This window comes from Dendrobates tinctorius, unplaced genomic scaffold, assembly GCF_039654945.1.
Source record: "Dendrobates tinctorius isolate UK_male_01 unplaced genomic scaffold, ASM3965494v1 ptg000022l, whole genome shotgun sequence".
NCBI lineage: Eukaryota > Metazoa > Chordata > Amphibia > Anura > Dendrobatidae > Dendrobates > Dendrobates tinctorius.
Window position 1 is genome coordinate 80827669 of NW_027361690.1, and position 18529 is coordinate 80846197.

At 43.9% G+C, this 18529-nt stretch overlaps 2 long non-coding RNA genes across 2 annotated transcripts; both read left to right on the plus strand.

Moving 5' to 3' along the window:
• The first annotated feature begins 524 nt into the window (after window positions 1-524).
• On the plus strand, window positions 525-1221 carry LOC141083981 (uncharacterized). The gene is made up of 3 exons (XR_012230885.1): window positions 525-657; window positions 806-971; window positions 1124-1221. It is a non-coding gene; the product is annotated as an uncharacterized lncRNA (long non-coding RNA).
• Window positions 1222-1450: 229 nt separating this feature from the next.
• Window positions 1451-2227, plus strand: LOC141083982 (uncharacterized). Its single transcript, XR_012230886.1, has 3 exons — window positions 1451-1568; window positions 1723-1832; window positions 2132-2227. It is a non-coding gene; the product is annotated as an uncharacterized lncRNA (long non-coding RNA).
• The last annotated feature ends 16302 nt before the right edge of the window (window positions 2228-18529 follow it).

Here is an 18529-nt window from a genome sequence, read left to right on the forward strand (position 1 = left end):
ATGTGGCAGACCAGAGAAGCCGAGAGGTGTCAACAGCTACAACAGCATCACGCACACTGGAAACAGGCCCCTGTTTTCGGTAATGTGCTAAGGTGTCTGACTCATGACACTCGCCTATGGCTACCACCCTGGGCACTGTTTCACAGTATACACACTATATTATTCAGTCCATCTCTATGTATGAGATCCTGCCCCAATGTGTCCGCCTATTTCTTTTTCACCTTAATCATGTGTAATTTGCATTGTAACAAACCCTCACCTGTCATATTTGCTTTCTACTGTAGGAGGAGGCTGTGACAATCTTTTAAAGGACATAGGTCGTTTTCCTGTCCCCCTGGCCCGTATGTACATTGCGGAAACGATTTTGGCTGTGGAATACCTGCACAGCTATGGTGTGGTCCGCCGAGACCTGAAGCCCGAGAAGTAAGTGACCCTTATAGTATAATAATGGGGAAGAAGGTTAAAGTTTCTCTTACAGTATATGGGTTATTACTTGGGGCTAACTTCATTATTTTCTTTCACAGCCTCCTGATAACATCAACAGGACATATTAAAGTCACGGATTTTGGACTTTCAACACTCGGCATCATGAGACCAACATCAGACATCTACAGAGCTCCAATTGAGGACATCACCAGCGAGTTCGATGATAATGAGGTCAGCTTTACTTACCGGACCTTCTACTTCACAAATCTCATCTCTTTCTCCTTCTCTGATAATTTCTCATCTAGAAAATGTTTCCATTGATGTTATGTATCACATTTATATTTATTGATCATCATCTAATTATTCTGTTGTATTCCAGACTGGTGGCACCCCTCATTACATGGCTCCAGAAGTCATCTTAAGGAAAGCATATGGCAGGCCTATTGACTGGTGGTCAGTAGGGATCATCCTATATGAATTTCTTTATGGATTTACACCATTTTATGGAGATTCCCAAAGGGAGATTTTACTCAGTGTCGTCAGGGGTAAGTAAAATATTCTGAATGCTGTGTGATGTCACAGTTATTTGGTTTAATTGTTTTTGTGCTTTAGTTTCTAGCTTTGTTAAGGAAAATGGTTTATATGAAAATAAATGTAAAGGTTGAATTTCCTGTAATATTTGCTTTTTATATAACAGATGACATAACTTGGAGATATAATGAATACATTGCTCCACATGATGCTCGGAACCTGATAACTGGGCTGCTCCAAAAAAAATCCAGCACAGAGACTTGGGACAGGTAATATTATAATAGTATTATTAATGACTTATTATACCTCTCTGACCAGACAAATGGTTGTGTCTGTGAGGATCAGCACTGAGATTTTCTTCCTACTTTCAGTACAATTCCTTCATGTCGGCTACATTACATCTTCAGTTTTTAATATAAACAATAGAGATATGGACCAGCTTCTTTGACAATGATTGTATTGCTTTCTTTCTTGTCTTCCTTTTCCAGGAGGAGCAAATGAGATAAAAATTCATCCATTTCTATGTTGCTTAAGTTTTCTCAACCTTCCAAGTCAGAAGCCCCTGTTATGTCTTGATCTAGCATCAGATGAGGACACCTGCTACTTTAATAGTAAGTAAAATGAGACGTCATCTGCCTGAAACTGCAGTGTGTCTTGTCTTTCATGTTATGTGTCAATTATTTCCCATTATTATTAGTGATAGCATGGTGACTGTCTGACCATGGTCTTATACTAATAATCTTTTATAACTTTTGTACTTTGCAGCTAGCTTTAAGAAACACCAACATATGGATTCAGATGAGGAGAACACAAGTGAGGACAATGACTGTCCAGAAGTCCAAAATTTTGTGTCATCTTCTCAAAGGTTTTCTAAAGTAAGTATGTGGACAATAAAATGTATAAAACCTATAATTAGAAAAAAGTTTAAATATAAGATATCTTATAAAAATAAATAATAATAATCTTTATTTTTATATAGCGCTAACATATTCCGCAGCGCTTTACAAATTGCACACATTATCAACACTGTCCCCGATGGGGCTCACAATCTAAATTCCCTATCAATATGTCTTTGTAATGTGGGAGGAAACTGGAGTACACGGAGGAAACCCACACAAACAAGGGGAGAACATACAAACTCCATACAAATTTTATATTTCTCTGCTTGTTTCAGCTATATACAAAAAGTACCGGGATGATGAACAATGTAGAAGAGCGTATGTTGTCTTCAAAGTGTTTCCCAGAGAATAGCGACCAAAGCTCAGACATGTGAGTAGATTATTATCATGAGATTTAGGTCTGATGTATGTTCAGATCCAAATATAAGACACGAGAACACAAATATAGGTCCAGCATCCAGCTCTTAATGATTTCTGATTTCTGTGGGTCTGGCTTGTGATATCACTGTAGTAATAACTGATCAATGTGACCAGCCATTCATTTCCAGTTCACTACAGACCAATATTACTAGTTACACTCTATTCCTGCTGGTAGAATTGGGATTACAGACAGATGTTCTTCCATTTTTCTATTGATTTTACTTTGAGTTTACTTGTCTTTCTTCTACCAAACAGGCACAGAGAGAGTCTTCTTCCAAACTTGATGGTGACAAAATCAGCGAGTCATCCTCGCTCTCATTGTCAGGTATGTACAGATTTATAGGCCACACTATTATAAGCTATAAAAAAAAAGTAAAATGTGGATCAGCTCTTAAAGACTCAGAAAATTACTCTCTTTATTCCCATTGTCCCCCTTAGTATTCCGTTTTTTGTTTTGTTAAAATACCCCATATGGTTCCAGAGATATGGGACTTTTTATTTAGTGCTAACACTTACGGTCTTTTCCAATGGGGCGTGGCTCACAGGATTCTCTGGAGGCATGTTTACAGGCAAAAATTACCTATGAGTCACGCCTCCATGGTAAAGATAATTACAATTAGCACTAAATAAAAAGGCCCAAATCTTCAGAACCCTATGGGGGATTTTAACAAATCTAAAAGAAACAGAATAGTCAAGGGATCAGTGGAAATAAAGTAGAGTGAATCCTGGACACTTTTGACCTAGTGACAGGTCCCCTTAGAAGTTACTCTGACATTTTATCTAACTGCTTACATACTAACATTGTGGCTAGCTGCAAGTAATGTCATGTTAATAAGGGGACATATTTCCTTTGGGAGACCCCACATGGCGACACACAGAGAAGCTGCAGGTGCATATTAAGGCCTGTTTCATACCTCCGTTGTCAGCGGTCAGCTGAAATCCGCCAAAGGTGGAAAGAAACTGATCCGTCTCCATTTAGCGATGTCGGATGACATTGGACCACGTAGGAGAACGGATCCGTGGAAGAAGCAATGCAGCTTGATTTAAAATGCCCGCGGTCGTCCACATGGCCGCGATCTCGTGGGAGGCCGGGCGTCCCCATGATCGCAATCTCGCGGGAGGCCGGGCGTCCCCATCGATCTCGCGGGAGGCCAGGCGACCCCAACCATGGGCGCGATCGCTTGCGGGAGGCCGGTCCGGTATTCAAGATCGGGAGGTTGGTGCCCGTGAGGAGAGAGAGAGAGATTTTAGCGGCTCCCGGGACTGTAGTTAAGGGTTAAAATGCTTCCCGGAGAGAAAATAGCGGACGGTCACTGCAAAAAAAGTTGCAGGGTCCGTCTCATCCGCCCGGGAGCCACTAAAATCTTGGCGGATCCGTAAAGTAACGGGTGTGACGGACGACCGTCAGTCAAGATCCGCCAATAATGTAAGTCTATGGGTGTAAAAAACGGATCCGCCCCTTTTTTGGCGGATCCGTTTTTTAAAAAATTTGGCGGATCTTGACTGACGGGAAAAATATGATGTGTGAAACAGGCCTTAATCAGTTTGCATAATCTATAAAGGTACAAAGCTAATCTTATAGAAGTTTATCATCAACATCTGTCTCTGAATTTTTGATTAGATTCTCCTGCTCAGAAGAGAAGAAAATCTGCACGAAAGTTGAAAAAACAACAAAAAACAGAGATAGTAGAAGAGGGGGAAAGGAGGCGAGGTAAGTGTGACAATAGGGTCCATGTTTTATTATGTCAATGAGAAGAATTCATGTGGAGCAGATGTCATCTGTCAGTGGTGGGATTGTCACATGTATGACCACTGACAATGATCCCCTTACCCATGTATGGAGAACATCCCTCTACCGTCCTCTCTCAGTGACACCACAGTGGTATCCTCTAAAATGGAGTCCCATTACTTACATGAGTTTTACATCTTTTCTCATAGGTTAAATCTTCCGCCGGATGATATCATCGTGTCGGCGTGGATTCTCCAGGGCTGCTCGCGCTGTCAGAGAAAGCAGCATTTTTGCCTGCTATCCCCAGAGCACCAGAGACATCGCATGGACAGAAGACCCCCACATCTAGAGCCCTGAAGAGAGTGCGGCACGTCCACCATCAGTGCTGTACCTATATGGAAGGATTTGTACATCTACTTGTGGCCTTCTGACCAGCACAAAACATCTTCAAAAGACGAAGGCATCTTCAAGAACATCTCTTGATCCTTTCCTTCAATGCTTAATTTAAAAATATCAATAAATAAAAATATAAAATTGATTAATGTCATTTTGAATCTAATTATAATGGTGATAGTAATGGCATATCAATACGATACACGTCATAAATGTCTCAAGGGTAGGACACCAAACATGAGAAGATTGGTTCTATATTTCCCATTAACCCTCTAAACCAGGCCAATAGTGGAGGAGAGTAACACATATTCCGTATATTCCGTTATTCCTAAGCGTACATGTACATAGCACTTTACAGATGCCAGCATGCCCACATAGTTTTTTTCTAGGTAGACACTGTAGGAAAACGTAAGCAGTGTTTTTCCTCAGGTGTCTTTTTTGCAGTTTTTGCAGTTGGTGTTTTTTTTAACTATATACAGTAGGGAACGTCTTCTAAAAAGAAGCAACCAGCAGAATGAGCAATCATTTCCATTATCCATGTGCACACACAATAAGAGTGGCAACCAATCTAGAGGAAACATGTTCTGATTCACTGGTTTTATAAGAACTGAGACACTTTAACCCCTTTACTCCCAAGGGTGGTTTGCATGTTAATGCCTGGGCCAATTTTTACAATTCTAACCACTGTCCCTTTATGAGGTAATAACTCTGGAATGCTTCCATGGAGCCTGGTGATTCTGACACTGTTTTCTCATGACATATTGTACTTCATGTTAGTGGTAAAATTTCATCCATGTATCTTGCGTTTATTTGTGGAAAAAAAACGGAAATTTGGCAAAAATTTTGAAAATTTTGCAATTTTCCAACTTTGAATTTTTATGCCCTTAAATCACAGAGATATGGCACACAAAAATCTTAATAAGTAACATTTCCCACATGTTTAGTTTACATCAGCACAATTTTGGAACCAAAATGTTTTTTTTAGGAAGTTATAAGGGTTAAAAGTTGACCAGTGATTTCTCATTTTTACAACACCATTTTATTTTTAAGGATCGCAGCACATTTGAATTCACTTTGAGGGGTCTATATGATAGAAAATACTCAAAAGTGACACCATTCTAAAAACTGCACCCCTCAAGGTGCTCAAAACCACATTCAAGAAGTTTATTAACCCTTCAGGTGCTTCACAGGAATTTTTTGAATGTTTAAAAAAAATAAACATTTAACTTTTTTTCACAAAAATTACTTTAGGTCCAATTTTTTTTTATTTTACCAAATGTAACAGGAGAAAATGGACTGCAAAAGTTATTGTGCAATTTGTCCTGAGTATGCTGATACCTGATATGTGGGGGGAACCACTATTTCGGCGCATGGCAGAGCTCGGAAGGGAATGAGCGGTGTTAGACTTTTTCAACGCAAAAATGGCTGGAATTGAGATTGGGAGCCATGTCACGTTTGGAGAGCTCCTGATGTGCCTAAACAGTGGAAACTCTTCAAAAGTGACCCCAGTTTGGAAACTAGACTCCACAAGGAACTTATCTAGATGTGTGGTGAGAACTTTGAACCCCCAAGGGCTTCACAGAAGTTTATAACGTACAGCCGTACAATAAAAAAATCATATTTTTTCCACAAAAATGATCTTTTCACCCCCAATGTTTATTTTCCCAAGGGAAACAGGACCCCAAAAGTTATTGTGCAATTTGTCCTGAGTATGCTGATACCCCATATGTTGGGGTAAACCACTATTTGGGCGAATGGCAGAGCTCAGAAGGGAAGCAGCATCATTTGACTTTTTTGGCTGAAATTGAGATCTGACGCCATGTTACATTTGGAGAGCCTTTTATGTGCCTAAACACTGGAAACCCCCCACAAATGACACCATTTTGGAAACTAGAGCCCCCATGGAACTTATCTAGATGTGTGATGAGCACTTTACACCCCCAAATGCTTCACAGAAGATTATAACGCCTGGGCGTGAAAACAAAAAAATCATATTTTTTCCACAAATATGACCTTTTAGTCCCCAATTTTTTTTTTTCCCAAGGGTAACAGGAGAAATTGGACCCCAAGAGTTGTTGTACAATTTGTCCTGAGTACGGTGATATCCTATATGTGGGAGAAAACTACTGTATGGGTACACATCAGGGCTCGGAAGAGAAATAGTGACGTTTTGGAATGCAGACTTTGATGGATTGGTCTGCGGGTGTCATGTTGCCTTTGGAGAGCCCCTGATGTGCCTAAACTGTGGAAACTCCCACAAATGACCCAATTTTGGAATCTAAACCCCCCAAGGAACTTATCTAGATGTCTGGTGAGCACTTTGAACCCCCAAGTGCTTCACAGAAGTTTATAACGTCCGGGCGTGAAAATAAAAAAATCCTATTTTTTCCACAAACATGATCTTTTAGTCCCCAATTTTTTTATTCTGCAAAGGGTAATAGGAGAAATTGGACCAAAAAAAATTGTTGTCCAATTTGTCCTGAGTACGCTAATACCCCTTTTATGATAGAAAACTACTGTATGGGCACACGTCAGGGCTTGGAAGGGAAGTAGTGACGTTTGGAATGCAGACTTTGATGGAATGGTCTGCGGGTGTCATGTTGCGTTTGAAGAGCCTCAGATGTGCGTAAACTGTGGAATCCCCCCACAAGTGACCCCATTTTGGAAACTAGACCCCCCATGGAACTTATATAGATGTGTGGTGAGCATTTTGAACCCCCAAATGCTTCACAGAAGTTTATAACACTTGGGCGTGAAAATAAAATAATCATATTTTTCCCAAAACATGATCTTTTAGTCCCCTTTTTTTTATTTTCCCAAGACTAACAGGAGAAATAAGACCTCAAAAGTTGTTGCCCAATTTGTCCCGAGTACGCTGATACCCCATTTGTGGGAGAAAACTACTGTATGGGGACACGTCGGGACTCGGAAGGGAAGTAGTGACGTTTTGGAATGCAGACTTTGATGGAATGGTCTGCGGGTGTCATGTTGCCTTTGGAGAGCCCCTGATGTACCTAAACAGTGGAAACACCCCACAAATGACACCATTTTGGAAACTAGACCCCCCAGGTTCTTCCCATCCCAATCAATTTCACTACCTCTCTTCACCAGCAGAGGGAGTTCATCAGACATCAAAGGTGAAGGGGAAAATAAACTCATAACAGTACCTCCCCCTTGAGGAGGGGTCACCGAACCCTCACCCACGCCACCAGGGCGATCAGGATGGGCCCGATGAAAGGCACGAACCAATCTTTCGGCATGAATATCGGATGCAGGGACCCAAGAATTATCCTCCTTGCCATAACCCTTCCATTTATCCAAATACTGGAGTCTCCGTCTAGCCAGGCGAGAATCCAGTATTTTCTCAACCTCATATTCCACATTACCTTCAACCAATACCGGGTCAGGAGGTGCCACCACAGGAACTACTGGCTCAACAAACCTCTTTAACAGAGACTTATGAAACACGTTATGGATCTTAAATGTAACAGGAAGAGCCAATCGAAAAGAGACTGGATTAAGAATCTCCAAAATCTTGTAAGGTCCAATAAATCTAGGTTTAAACTTTGGAGAAGCCACCTTCATAGCGATATTCTTTGATGACAACCAAACCATATCACCCACCTTAAACTGGGGAACAATGGTCCTATGCCGGTTGGAAAACCGCTGGGCCTTTTCCTGGGAGAGAGACAACTTATCCACCACTTGGTCCCAGATCTGGTGCATTCTCTCCACCACAGTGTCAACACCTGGGCAGGCAGAAGGCTCCACCTGCCCTGAAGAGAATCGAGGATGAAACCCAAAGTTACAAAAAAAAGGTGACATCAAAGTGGCAGAACTAACTCTATTATTTAAAGCAAATTCGGCCAAGGGCAAAAATGAAACCCAATCATCCTGATCAGCAGAAATAAAACATCTCAAATACGACTCCAAAGTCTGGTTTGTTCTCTCCATCTGCCCATTGGTCTGAGGGTGAAACGCAGAGGAGAAGGACAACTGAATTCCCAGCTTGGAACAGAAAGTCCTCCAAAATCTAGACACAAACTGAACTCCTCTGTCAGATAAAATGTTCTCAGGAATCCCGTGCAAGCGAACCACCTGTTGCAAAAACAAGGGCACCAACTCTGAGGAAATGGCAACTTAGGGAGTGGTACAAGATGGACCATCTTAGAGAATCTATCACAAATCACCCAAATAACAGTCATTTTCTGAGAGACAGGCATATCAGAGATAAAATCCATTGAAATATGGGTCCATGGCCTCCTGGGCACCGGCAAAGGCATCAACAACCCACGAGAGCGAGAACAAGGTTTAGACCGAGAGAAAGTCCCACAGGACTGCACAAAATTCCTGACATCACGAGACAAGGCGGGCCACCAAAAAGACCGACTCACCAAATCTCTAGTACCAAAAATACCTGGATGACCAGCCAATGCAGAGCAATGAACTTCAGACATCACTCTCTTCCTCCACTGGTCAGGAACATACAATTTTCCAATGGGACAACGCTCAGGTTTGTCCTCCTGAAACACTTCCAGAGCACGTCTCAAATCGGTCGAGATGGCAGAAAGAACTACCCCCTCACCTAAGATGGTAGCAGGCTTGGTTACAACAGGAGAATCAGCAAAGAAACTCCTAGAGAGGGCGTCTGCCTTGACATTCTTAGTGCCCGGAAGAAAAGAGACCACAAAATCAAAACGTGTGAAAAACAAGGCCCACCTAGCCTGTCTAGGATTCAAGCGTTTGGCCGACTCCAGGTAAATCAAATTCTTGTGGTCAGTAAGGACCGCGACTTGATGTTTAGCTCCCTCCAACCAATGTCTCCACTCCTCAAATGCCCATTTCATGGCTAACAGTTCCCGATTCCCCACATCATAGTTATGTTCGGATGGGGAGAACTTTCGGGAAAGCACAGGGATTCATTTTAGATGTTACAGGATCTTTTTGGGACAAAACAGCTCCTGCACCAATCTCAGAAGAGTCCACCTCTACCTGAAACGGGAGTGAGACATCAGGTTGCCGCAAAACCGGAGCAGAAGTGAACCTTCGCTTCAGCTCCTGAAAGGAAGAAACAGTCTCCGGAGACCAATTCAGCACATCAGCACCCTTCTTAGTCAAATCAGTAAATGGTTTGGCAATACCAGAAAAATTAGCTATAAATTTACGATAAAAATTAGCAAAACCCAAAAACTTCTGAAGGGCCTTCAAAGAAGTGGGCTGAACCCAATCATAAATGGCCTGTACCTTGGTCGGGTCCATTTCAATAGTTGACGGAGAAAAAATAAATCCCAAAAATGAAATCCTCTGTACCCCAAAAAGGCATTTCGATCCCTTGACATACAGGGAATTCTCCCTCAAAATCCGGAACACAGTCCGAACATGTTCCATATGAGAGTCCCAATCCTTGGAAAAGATCAAAATATCATCCAGATAGATGATCAAAAATGTATCCACGGGGGGCGTGGCCTGCTTGCTAATGGCACCGGTCACTTAGCTGCTGAGCTCCAGCCACTTCGACTCATAATCGGCTCATTGCGGCTCGCCAGCGGCACCAATCTCTCTGCACACGGGGGGGGAGTGCTGCGGAGGTATCCAGGATCGTAGCATGCCAAGGGGAAAATCCCAGAAGAAGCTGTCCCCGGCGAAAGTTACAGACTTCTTCTCCAGCACGGGGCGAGGGAAAATGGCGGCAGCATCCTCCTCCACAGCTTCCTCACGCTCATCCAGGAGGGGATCCACAGCAGGCCCAGACTTGGACACAGACGCTGCAGATATACCGCTTACCAAAGGTACAATGCAGAAACTGCTCAGTGCCCTCCGCTCATCACTGCAGCAGGATTGGAAAGATATGGTGGCTGAGCTGAGGGGAGATATCACTGCCATAGGCAGCCGTACAGCACATATTGAATCTAAAATGGGGGAGCTGACAAAGTCACACAATAGCCTCATTGATGCCAATGCAGCACTGGAGGAACAAGTGCAAAAGCTCCATACCAAGGTCTTGGATTTAGAGGACAGGTCCCGCCGAAATAATATAAGAATCAGAGGAATTCCAGAGGCCATACCAGACAAGGGGCTGCAGAGTTTTCTGGGCTCCTTGCTGCAGGAGCTGCTCCCAGACCTGACTGCAACTGATTTCCTGGTGGACAGAATACACAGAGTCCCTAAGCCTAAATCCCTCAGTGCTGATGTCCCTCGGGACACTTTAGCTCGCCTGCACTTTTACAAGACCAAAGAAGCCCTGCTGCAAGCCCTGAGAAAGAGACCCCCTCTGTCTGAGCAATTCCGGCACCTGTCCATTTTTCCAGATCTGTCTGCAGGAACCCTGGCAAAAAGGAGGGAATTTGCTCCTTATACCAAAGTTCTCAGGGATGAAGCTATATCCTATAGATGGGGTTTCCCTGTAAAGATCCTGCTTTTCCGAGCAGGAAATACCCACGCCTGCCATTCCCCACAGCAGTTGGCAAAGCTCCTATCCTCATGGAACTTGGCAAATCTCCCTGCCAGATCTCCAAGAGCTACAGGATCATCCCAACAGGATAAAGTGAATGAAGATTGGTCCGTCGCGTGAGTATGTGATATGTTTGAGTCGCGGCTGAGACTTAGTTGCTACTTTTAAGGTCCGCTGGTTCTGTTCAACCAGGACCCTGAACCCCCATGGCGGTAAATTTCCACCATACCGCAGGCCCCTTTTTTGGGCTTTTTTCTTTGTGGACTGATGCTCCCTACATCAGTAATGTTAGTGATGTCAATATTGTTAGTGTTATCTCTTTCCTGCCTAACCTTCCTTTTCCCCCTGCAGCTCTAGGCAAGAGACTTTTTTTTCATGTACAATGGTACTGAACTGTATGTCTATAAATGTTAGGGGTCTGAACTCGCCAGCCAAGAGATCCATGTTTTGGCGGGAAGTGGTTAAATCCAAATGTGATGTAATATGTGGTCAGGAGTCTCATCTCCTCCAAGGGGACTCGCACAGGTTAAATAATGCTAAATTTCCTTTCATACTGCTGGCTTGTGGAAAAAAAAAAAAAGGCTGGAGTATTCATTTGTGTAAAAAATACTGTTGCGTTCACACTACATTCACAACATTTAGACCCTGACGGTAGATACGCCATTATTAATTGCTCCATAAATGGATCTAAGTATACTATTGCAACCGTTTACGCCCCCAACTCTGGTCAGATCAGCTTTTTGCGGAGGTTTCTTTCCAAGCTTTCATCCGTTAAAGAGGGTAAGCAAATAATCTGCGGGGATTTTAACATGGTAATGTCCAGCACTCTGGATTGCTCCAATACTGCTGTAAAGAGGAAGGAGATGAGCAAATAATTTCAGAAAGGCATCTCCATGATATATGGAGATACCAACATGCAAATGAGAGGGACTACACATTCTTCTCGCCTCGGTTCACCTCTTACAGCAGATTGGACTACTTTCTGGTTGATAGCTCACTTATTATGGATTGCTCAGATTCAAAAATTGGACTTATAGCTTGGTCGGACCACGCCCCCATATACCTGACAGTTCAGGAGCAAAGCCGCGCGCCTGTTTTTGCCCGGTGGCGCATGAATGACTCCCTCCTAGCCTGTAGACAAATCTCTGAGGAGTTGCAGGCCGACCTCGCAGAGTTTTTTAACTTTAATGATAACAAGGAGGTGACAGAGGAAACGCTTTGGTCTGCACACAAGGCCTATATTAGGGGGTCATTCATCAAAATTGCCACTAGGGAGAAAGGGAGGCGTCAGGCAACTTACAAAGCTCTACTGTCCCACATAGTACTTTTGGAAGCCCACAATAAATCTGCCCCAAACTTGTCGACATCTGACGAACTCAGGAAACTAAGAACACAGCTCCGCCAGGTGTTGATGGCAGACTATGAGAAAAACTTAAGATCCCTCAAACAGCGGTACTATGTGATGGGTGACAGGGCGGGTGCCTTACTAGCCAGGAGGGTTAAAAAACGAGAAATGCAAAATAAAATTGAATACCTCGTGACGGGTTCTAATGCCACAATACGCAACCCAACGGAAATAGCCAACGCATTCGCTGACTTTTACCAGCGCCAAAAGAAATTCAGCTCCAGGCCCAGACGGCCTCACTAACTCCTATTATAGGCAATTCACTGAAACCCTGTCTCCTTTCCTCCTGAGACTTTTCTCCTCTTGGCGAGCCACAGCAGATATTTCACCAAATAATCTAGAGGCCATTATAACTACCCTGCCAAAACCAGGAAAACCCCCTATTTTACCAGGAAACTTCAGGCCAATATCCCTCCTAAACTGCGACTTAAAATTGTACGCCAAAATAATCTCAGCTAGAATACATAAAGTTCTTCCATCACTGATTTCCCCGGATCAAGTGGGGTTTGTGGCGGGGAGGCAGGCGAAAGATGGGACGAGACGTATGCTGGATCTGATTGCGGTGGCTGAGGGGAGGAAAATCCCCAGTGTATTCCTGTCCCTGGACGCAGAGAAGGCGTTCGACAGGGTGCACTGGGGATATCTGAAATCTGTTCTGGCCAAGTTTGGTTTCAAAGGCCCCATACTTAATGCCATAATGGCGCTGTACTCTAACCCTAACGCCAAAGTTCTGGCATCCGGATTTATATCTCGGAGTTTTGAATTAACCAATGGGACACGCCAGGGGTGTCCGCTCTCCCCTATCATCTATGCCCTTGCTATAGAGCCTCTGGCGCAGACTATCCGTGAATGCCCTCGGATCTCGGGGATTCGAGTGGGGAGTATAAATCATGTGGTCAGTCTATATGCAGATGACGTGATTTTATCTTGCACTAATGTAGAGGTGTCCCTACAACACGTAATGGAGATCCTGTGCTCCTTCGCTCAAGTCTCGTATTACAAGCTTAATATTACCAAGTCCTTAATTTTTCCGCTCTTCTTGCCAGCCTCTACCAGAGCCACTCTTTCTCATCTTTACCCTTTCAAATGGGAAGACGAGGGAATCCCCTACCTGGGTATTATACTGGCCCCGCTACACTCCGTGATCCGGAAAAATCTGCTGACCCTGCACACCTCATTGGATAAAGAACTTACTCGCCTTTCTCTTCTCCCGCTCTCTTGGGTGGCGAGAATGCAGACTTTTAAAATGATCTGTCTCCCAAAAATTATCTACTTACTTCGGTGCCTGCCCCTAACAATTCCGCAACGGTATCTCACCAAAATTCATTCGCTAATGAGTAAATTTATATGGGCTGGGAAAAAACCTAGAATAGCCCTGAGATGTATGCATGCCCCGTTCAGTGGTGGAGGAATGGGTATTCCTAATATTCTAACATATCACAGAGCTGCTATCCTGGAACCGGCTCGAGATTGGTGGAAGAATGATTCAGACTTGAGATGGTTACAGATTGAGTACACCTGGGCACAGGCCCACTCCCCTAAACAATTCATAGACTCCCTGCTCCTAACTCCTTCGCCCCCCGGCGATCTTCTACCCACCACAGCAGCTCTAAAGAAAGCTTGGTCCTTATGGAGCAAGCCAGTGTCACAGGCTCTAGGTCCCAGCCTTCCCCTTAGATCGCTGGAAGCCTTCATTCCGAATTTGAATCTTGCCGCCTGGACACGTGGAGGTCCAATTACCCTAGCAGATCTCTATAGAGAAGGCGTCCTACTCCCGTACTCAGAAATGTGTGTTAAATTTAACCTCCCCCGACACAGTTTATTCCAGTATTTTCAAATACGTCACTTCCTTCAGTCCGCTCCTCACCTACCGGTTCCCACAACAGCCGACCACGCCGCAATTAAAAAATTCTTTCAAAATAGCAAAATCAAAGGCCTTTCATACATCCATAACCTGCTAAACTCCCCGGAACCGGACAAACAATTGCCGTATATGCTCAAATGGGAAAAAGATATAGCCTCTCAGCTTCCGTCGCAAGAATGGTTCGCGGCCTCAAAATGGATCCACAAATTCTCTTCATGTCTCAATCACATAGAGCAATTAAAAAAGGTTCATCTTCGGTGGTACAACTCCCCTACTAAACTGGCTTCTTTTTCCCCACATATGTCACCTTTGTGCTGGAGGGGATGCAACCACAGGGGCACCTTGTGTCATATGTGGTGGTTTTGCCCTAAGTTATCTAACTTCTGGCAGGAGGTGTTCAATCTAATCCATGAGGTTACTAGTCTCCGTCTTTCCCCAAACCCAACCTTAGCGGTGCTACACATTGGCCTAGATGGGATCCCGGATCTTTTAAAAAATATCATTTCTCACATTCTCATAGCCGGCAGGTACTGTGTGGCATACAAGTGGAGGTCGGTGAGCCCCCCTACAAAAACAGAACTAATTGAGAGGACCAACCTACACTGGCTATACGAAACCAACTTGACCCCCAATCTAGAGAAGAGAACGGTGAGACTTAAACAATGGCATCCGTGGGCCACTTCCCTTTATGCAACGGCCCTCCCCCAGATACAGACACCTACACCATAAATAAATTGATTGTGCCTAAGAATGCCATGCATGTAGAGCTGCTTCCCCTTCCCCCTCCCCCCCCCCTCTCCCCGCTTCTATGTTCAAGTTGTTGTTGGAAGGGGTATTTAATGTCCCAGATTGATATTCTAATAATGGCTCGAGGTTATTCCACCTCTTGCTACTCATTGCTCCTGTTCTTGATGTTTTTGTATGAGAAGTTTGTATTTTTTCTGAAAACTCAATAAAAACCTTTATGATAAAAAAAAAAAAAATGTATCCACCAAGTCTCGGAAAATATCATTCATGAAGCACTGGAAGACAGAAGGGGCATTAGTGAGCCCAAAAGGCATCACCAGGTACTCAAAATGTCCCTCTGGAGTATTAAACGCCGTCTTCCATTCATCCCCATGCTTAATGCGAATAAGATTATACGCCCCCCTGAGGTCAAGCTTTGTAAACCAGCAAGCACCTTTAACTCTGGAGAATAGATCAGAAATCAGGGGTAACGGATACTGATATTTAACAGTAATTTTGTTGAGGGAACAATAGTCAATACAAGGCCTTAATGACCCATCTTTCTTAGCCACGAAAAAAAACCCAGCACCTAAGGGTGAAGAGGATGGTCTAATATGACCCTTCTCCAACGACTCCTTAATATAGGATCGCATAGCCTCGTGCTCGGGTACAGATAAATTGAAAAGTCAACCCTTGGGAAATTTACATCCAGGGCTCAGCTCAATTGCACAGTCATAATTCCTATGAGGAGGAAAAGACGCAGACTCATTCTCACTAAATACATCATAAAAATCAGCCAAATAGTCAGGAACATCATGCGACTGGGGAGAGGTGGAGAAAACAGGAGCATTCTTAAGGGCACACCGACAACCCCAACTCACCACAGACACAGATTTCCAATCCAAAACTGGATTATGGATTTGCAACCAGGGAAACCCCAGAACAATGGTATCATGCAAATTATGCAACACCAAAAATCTGCAATTCTCTTGATGGTCTGGGGCGACCCGCATTACCACCTGGTCCAAAACTGAGGTTTAATCTTCGCCAAAGGAGTAGCATCAATACCCCTCAAAGGGATAGGTGTCCGCAGAGGTGTCATAGGAAATCCACAACGTTTAGCAAAATCCAAGGCCATCAGGTTCAGAGCTACTCCCGAATCCACAAAAGCCTTAGCGGAAAATGTGGACAGGGAGCAGATCAGAGTAATTGCCAGAAGAAACTTAGGTTGAACACCACCCACAGCAAATGTGTGTGCAAAACGTCTTTCGATTAGGGCAGACAGAAATAATATGCGAGGCATCACCACAGAAGAAACACAGCTTATTACGCCTTCTGAACTCCTGACGTTGTGCCCTAGACAAAACTCTATCACATTGCATAGGTTCAGACATTTGTTCAACAGGTGGCAACACCTCTCGTGCGGTTTTGCGTTCACGCAAACGCCGATCAACCTGAATGGCTAATGACATAGAATCGTCAAGACCAGAGGGAACAGGAAATCCCACCATAGTATCTTTTACGGTTTCTGACAAACCCTTCCGAAAGACAGCTGCCAAGGCACCATCATTCCAGGTAGTAAGGACCGCCCACTTTCGGAATTTTTGACAGTACAACTCTGCAGAATTACGACTCTGGCTCAATGCCAACAGGGCCTTTTAAGCCTGATCAATAGCATTAAGTTCATCATACAACAACCACAAGGCTTGAAAAAATGCGTTCACATTAGTAAGAATAGGATCATCAGGTTTCAAAGAAAACGCTTTATCCTGGGGATCGCCGCGCAGCAAAGTGATGACAATTTTAACCTGCTGCGCGGAGCTCCCTGACGAGTTAGGCTTCAAGGCAAAAAATAATTTACAATTATTCTTAAAATTCAAAAATTTAGATCGATCCCCAAAAAACACATCAGGAGTAGGGATCTTTGGTTCAGCAGCATGTGAATGAGCAAGATAGGCGGAAATTCCCCGCACTTCAGCAGTGAGCTGCTCCACACGATCAGACAATTGCTTCATCTCCATTGAGAAAGAAAAAAAAAATTCCCCCTACGGCCTCAGAGACATAGAGGAAAAAATATACACAAAAAAAATAAAAATTGTGACAAACTCTTTTTTTTTTTTTTTTTTACAATTCTTTCCTGCTATTGATTACCCTAGGATCTGCGGTATGGCTGGTGATTCTGTTATGAATGAGTCACCAAAGGAGGAAAAAACAAAAATACAAGCTAATCCAGAAAACCGGAGAGGTTGGTAGCTATCGGATTGCAGACCCCTGATCCTATCCACAACAACTAACAGTAGCCGTGGGGGGTTCCTACGATGCCCTAGACCCCTCGATCACAGCCGGAGAACTAAATAGGCCTAAAGAAAGAAAGGGGAAATCTAAACTGCCCGAGAGCAGACCCCAAAGCAATAGGCAGCTCCCAACATATAATGACGGTGAAGCAAGATGAAAACACTAACACAGATAGAAAGATAGGTTGAGCAAACGATGGTGCCCAAGCTAACTAAAAAGGACAGGATAGAAAAGCTGCTGTCTGCAATTCATAAAAAACCCTACCAAAAAATGTCCCAACCGTCTGATAGGAAAAACAGGCCCTGAAGTCACTAGGACTTCAAAATGACTATATCAGCACTCAGGTAAATTCTGAAGACAGAGCAAAGAGACAAACTGATCAAAGACAAAAATGGAACTCAGCACACCCCCGACCGGGGATGGCTGAACTCCTAAAAACAAGGTAAACAAAACAAAACTAATAAGTTCAATAGCAGAGCAAAAACTTATCTTTGGGAAGCAGGAGTCAGACTGGTCTCCAAGAATGAGCAGAGAAATCACCAGCGACTCAGAAGGGCGTCGGCTGCCTTATATCCAGTCAGAAGTTCCTGTTACCCAGTCATCATCTACCAGATCAGGTGTTTGGTAATCAGCCTCACTACCTTCCTTCACCAGAAGAGGGAGTTCATCAGACATCGACGGTGAAGGGGAAAATGAACTCACAACATTTAGGCTTATTTAGTTCTCCGGCTGTGACAAGGGGTCTAGGGCACCGTAGGAGCCCCCCTCGGCTACTGTTAGTTGTGGTGAATAGGATCAGGGGTCTGCAATCCGCTAGCTACCAACCTCTACGGTTTTCTGGACTTAGCGTGTGTTTTTGTTTTTTCCTCCTCCGGTGACTCATTCATAACAGGGGGCTGTCTTTCCTTTCGGGTCTGCTCTGGGGAGTTAGTTTTCCTCTCTTCCTGCTTTAGGCTTATGTAGCGCTCCGGTTGTGACGAGGCATCTAGGACCACCGTAGGCACGCTCCACGACTGCTTCTAGTTGTGTGTTAAGATCAGGGCTCTGCAGTCTGCAGTCTGCAGTCTGCATAGTGACCAACCTCTCTGGTTTTCTGAGACTTAGCATTTGTTGCTTTTTTCCTCCTCAGTGACCCATTCATAACAGAGAACCCTTCCCAAGTTCACAGCTCAAGGCCGGGGTCCGGTCCCTGAGGTTGTATGGATACTAATGGTCCTGCAGCAGACACCGGAGGAATAGAAGTCACCATTTTTTTCCCACACAAGACTTGGGGCACAACAGCAATGATAGTGAGCCGGGACTAGGTAGTAAGGAGTCCCCGAAGCAGGCTTCAGCTGTCTGCCGTACAAGTAGAGTTCATAGGAACATCTGACAGGAGGAACTCCAGTGT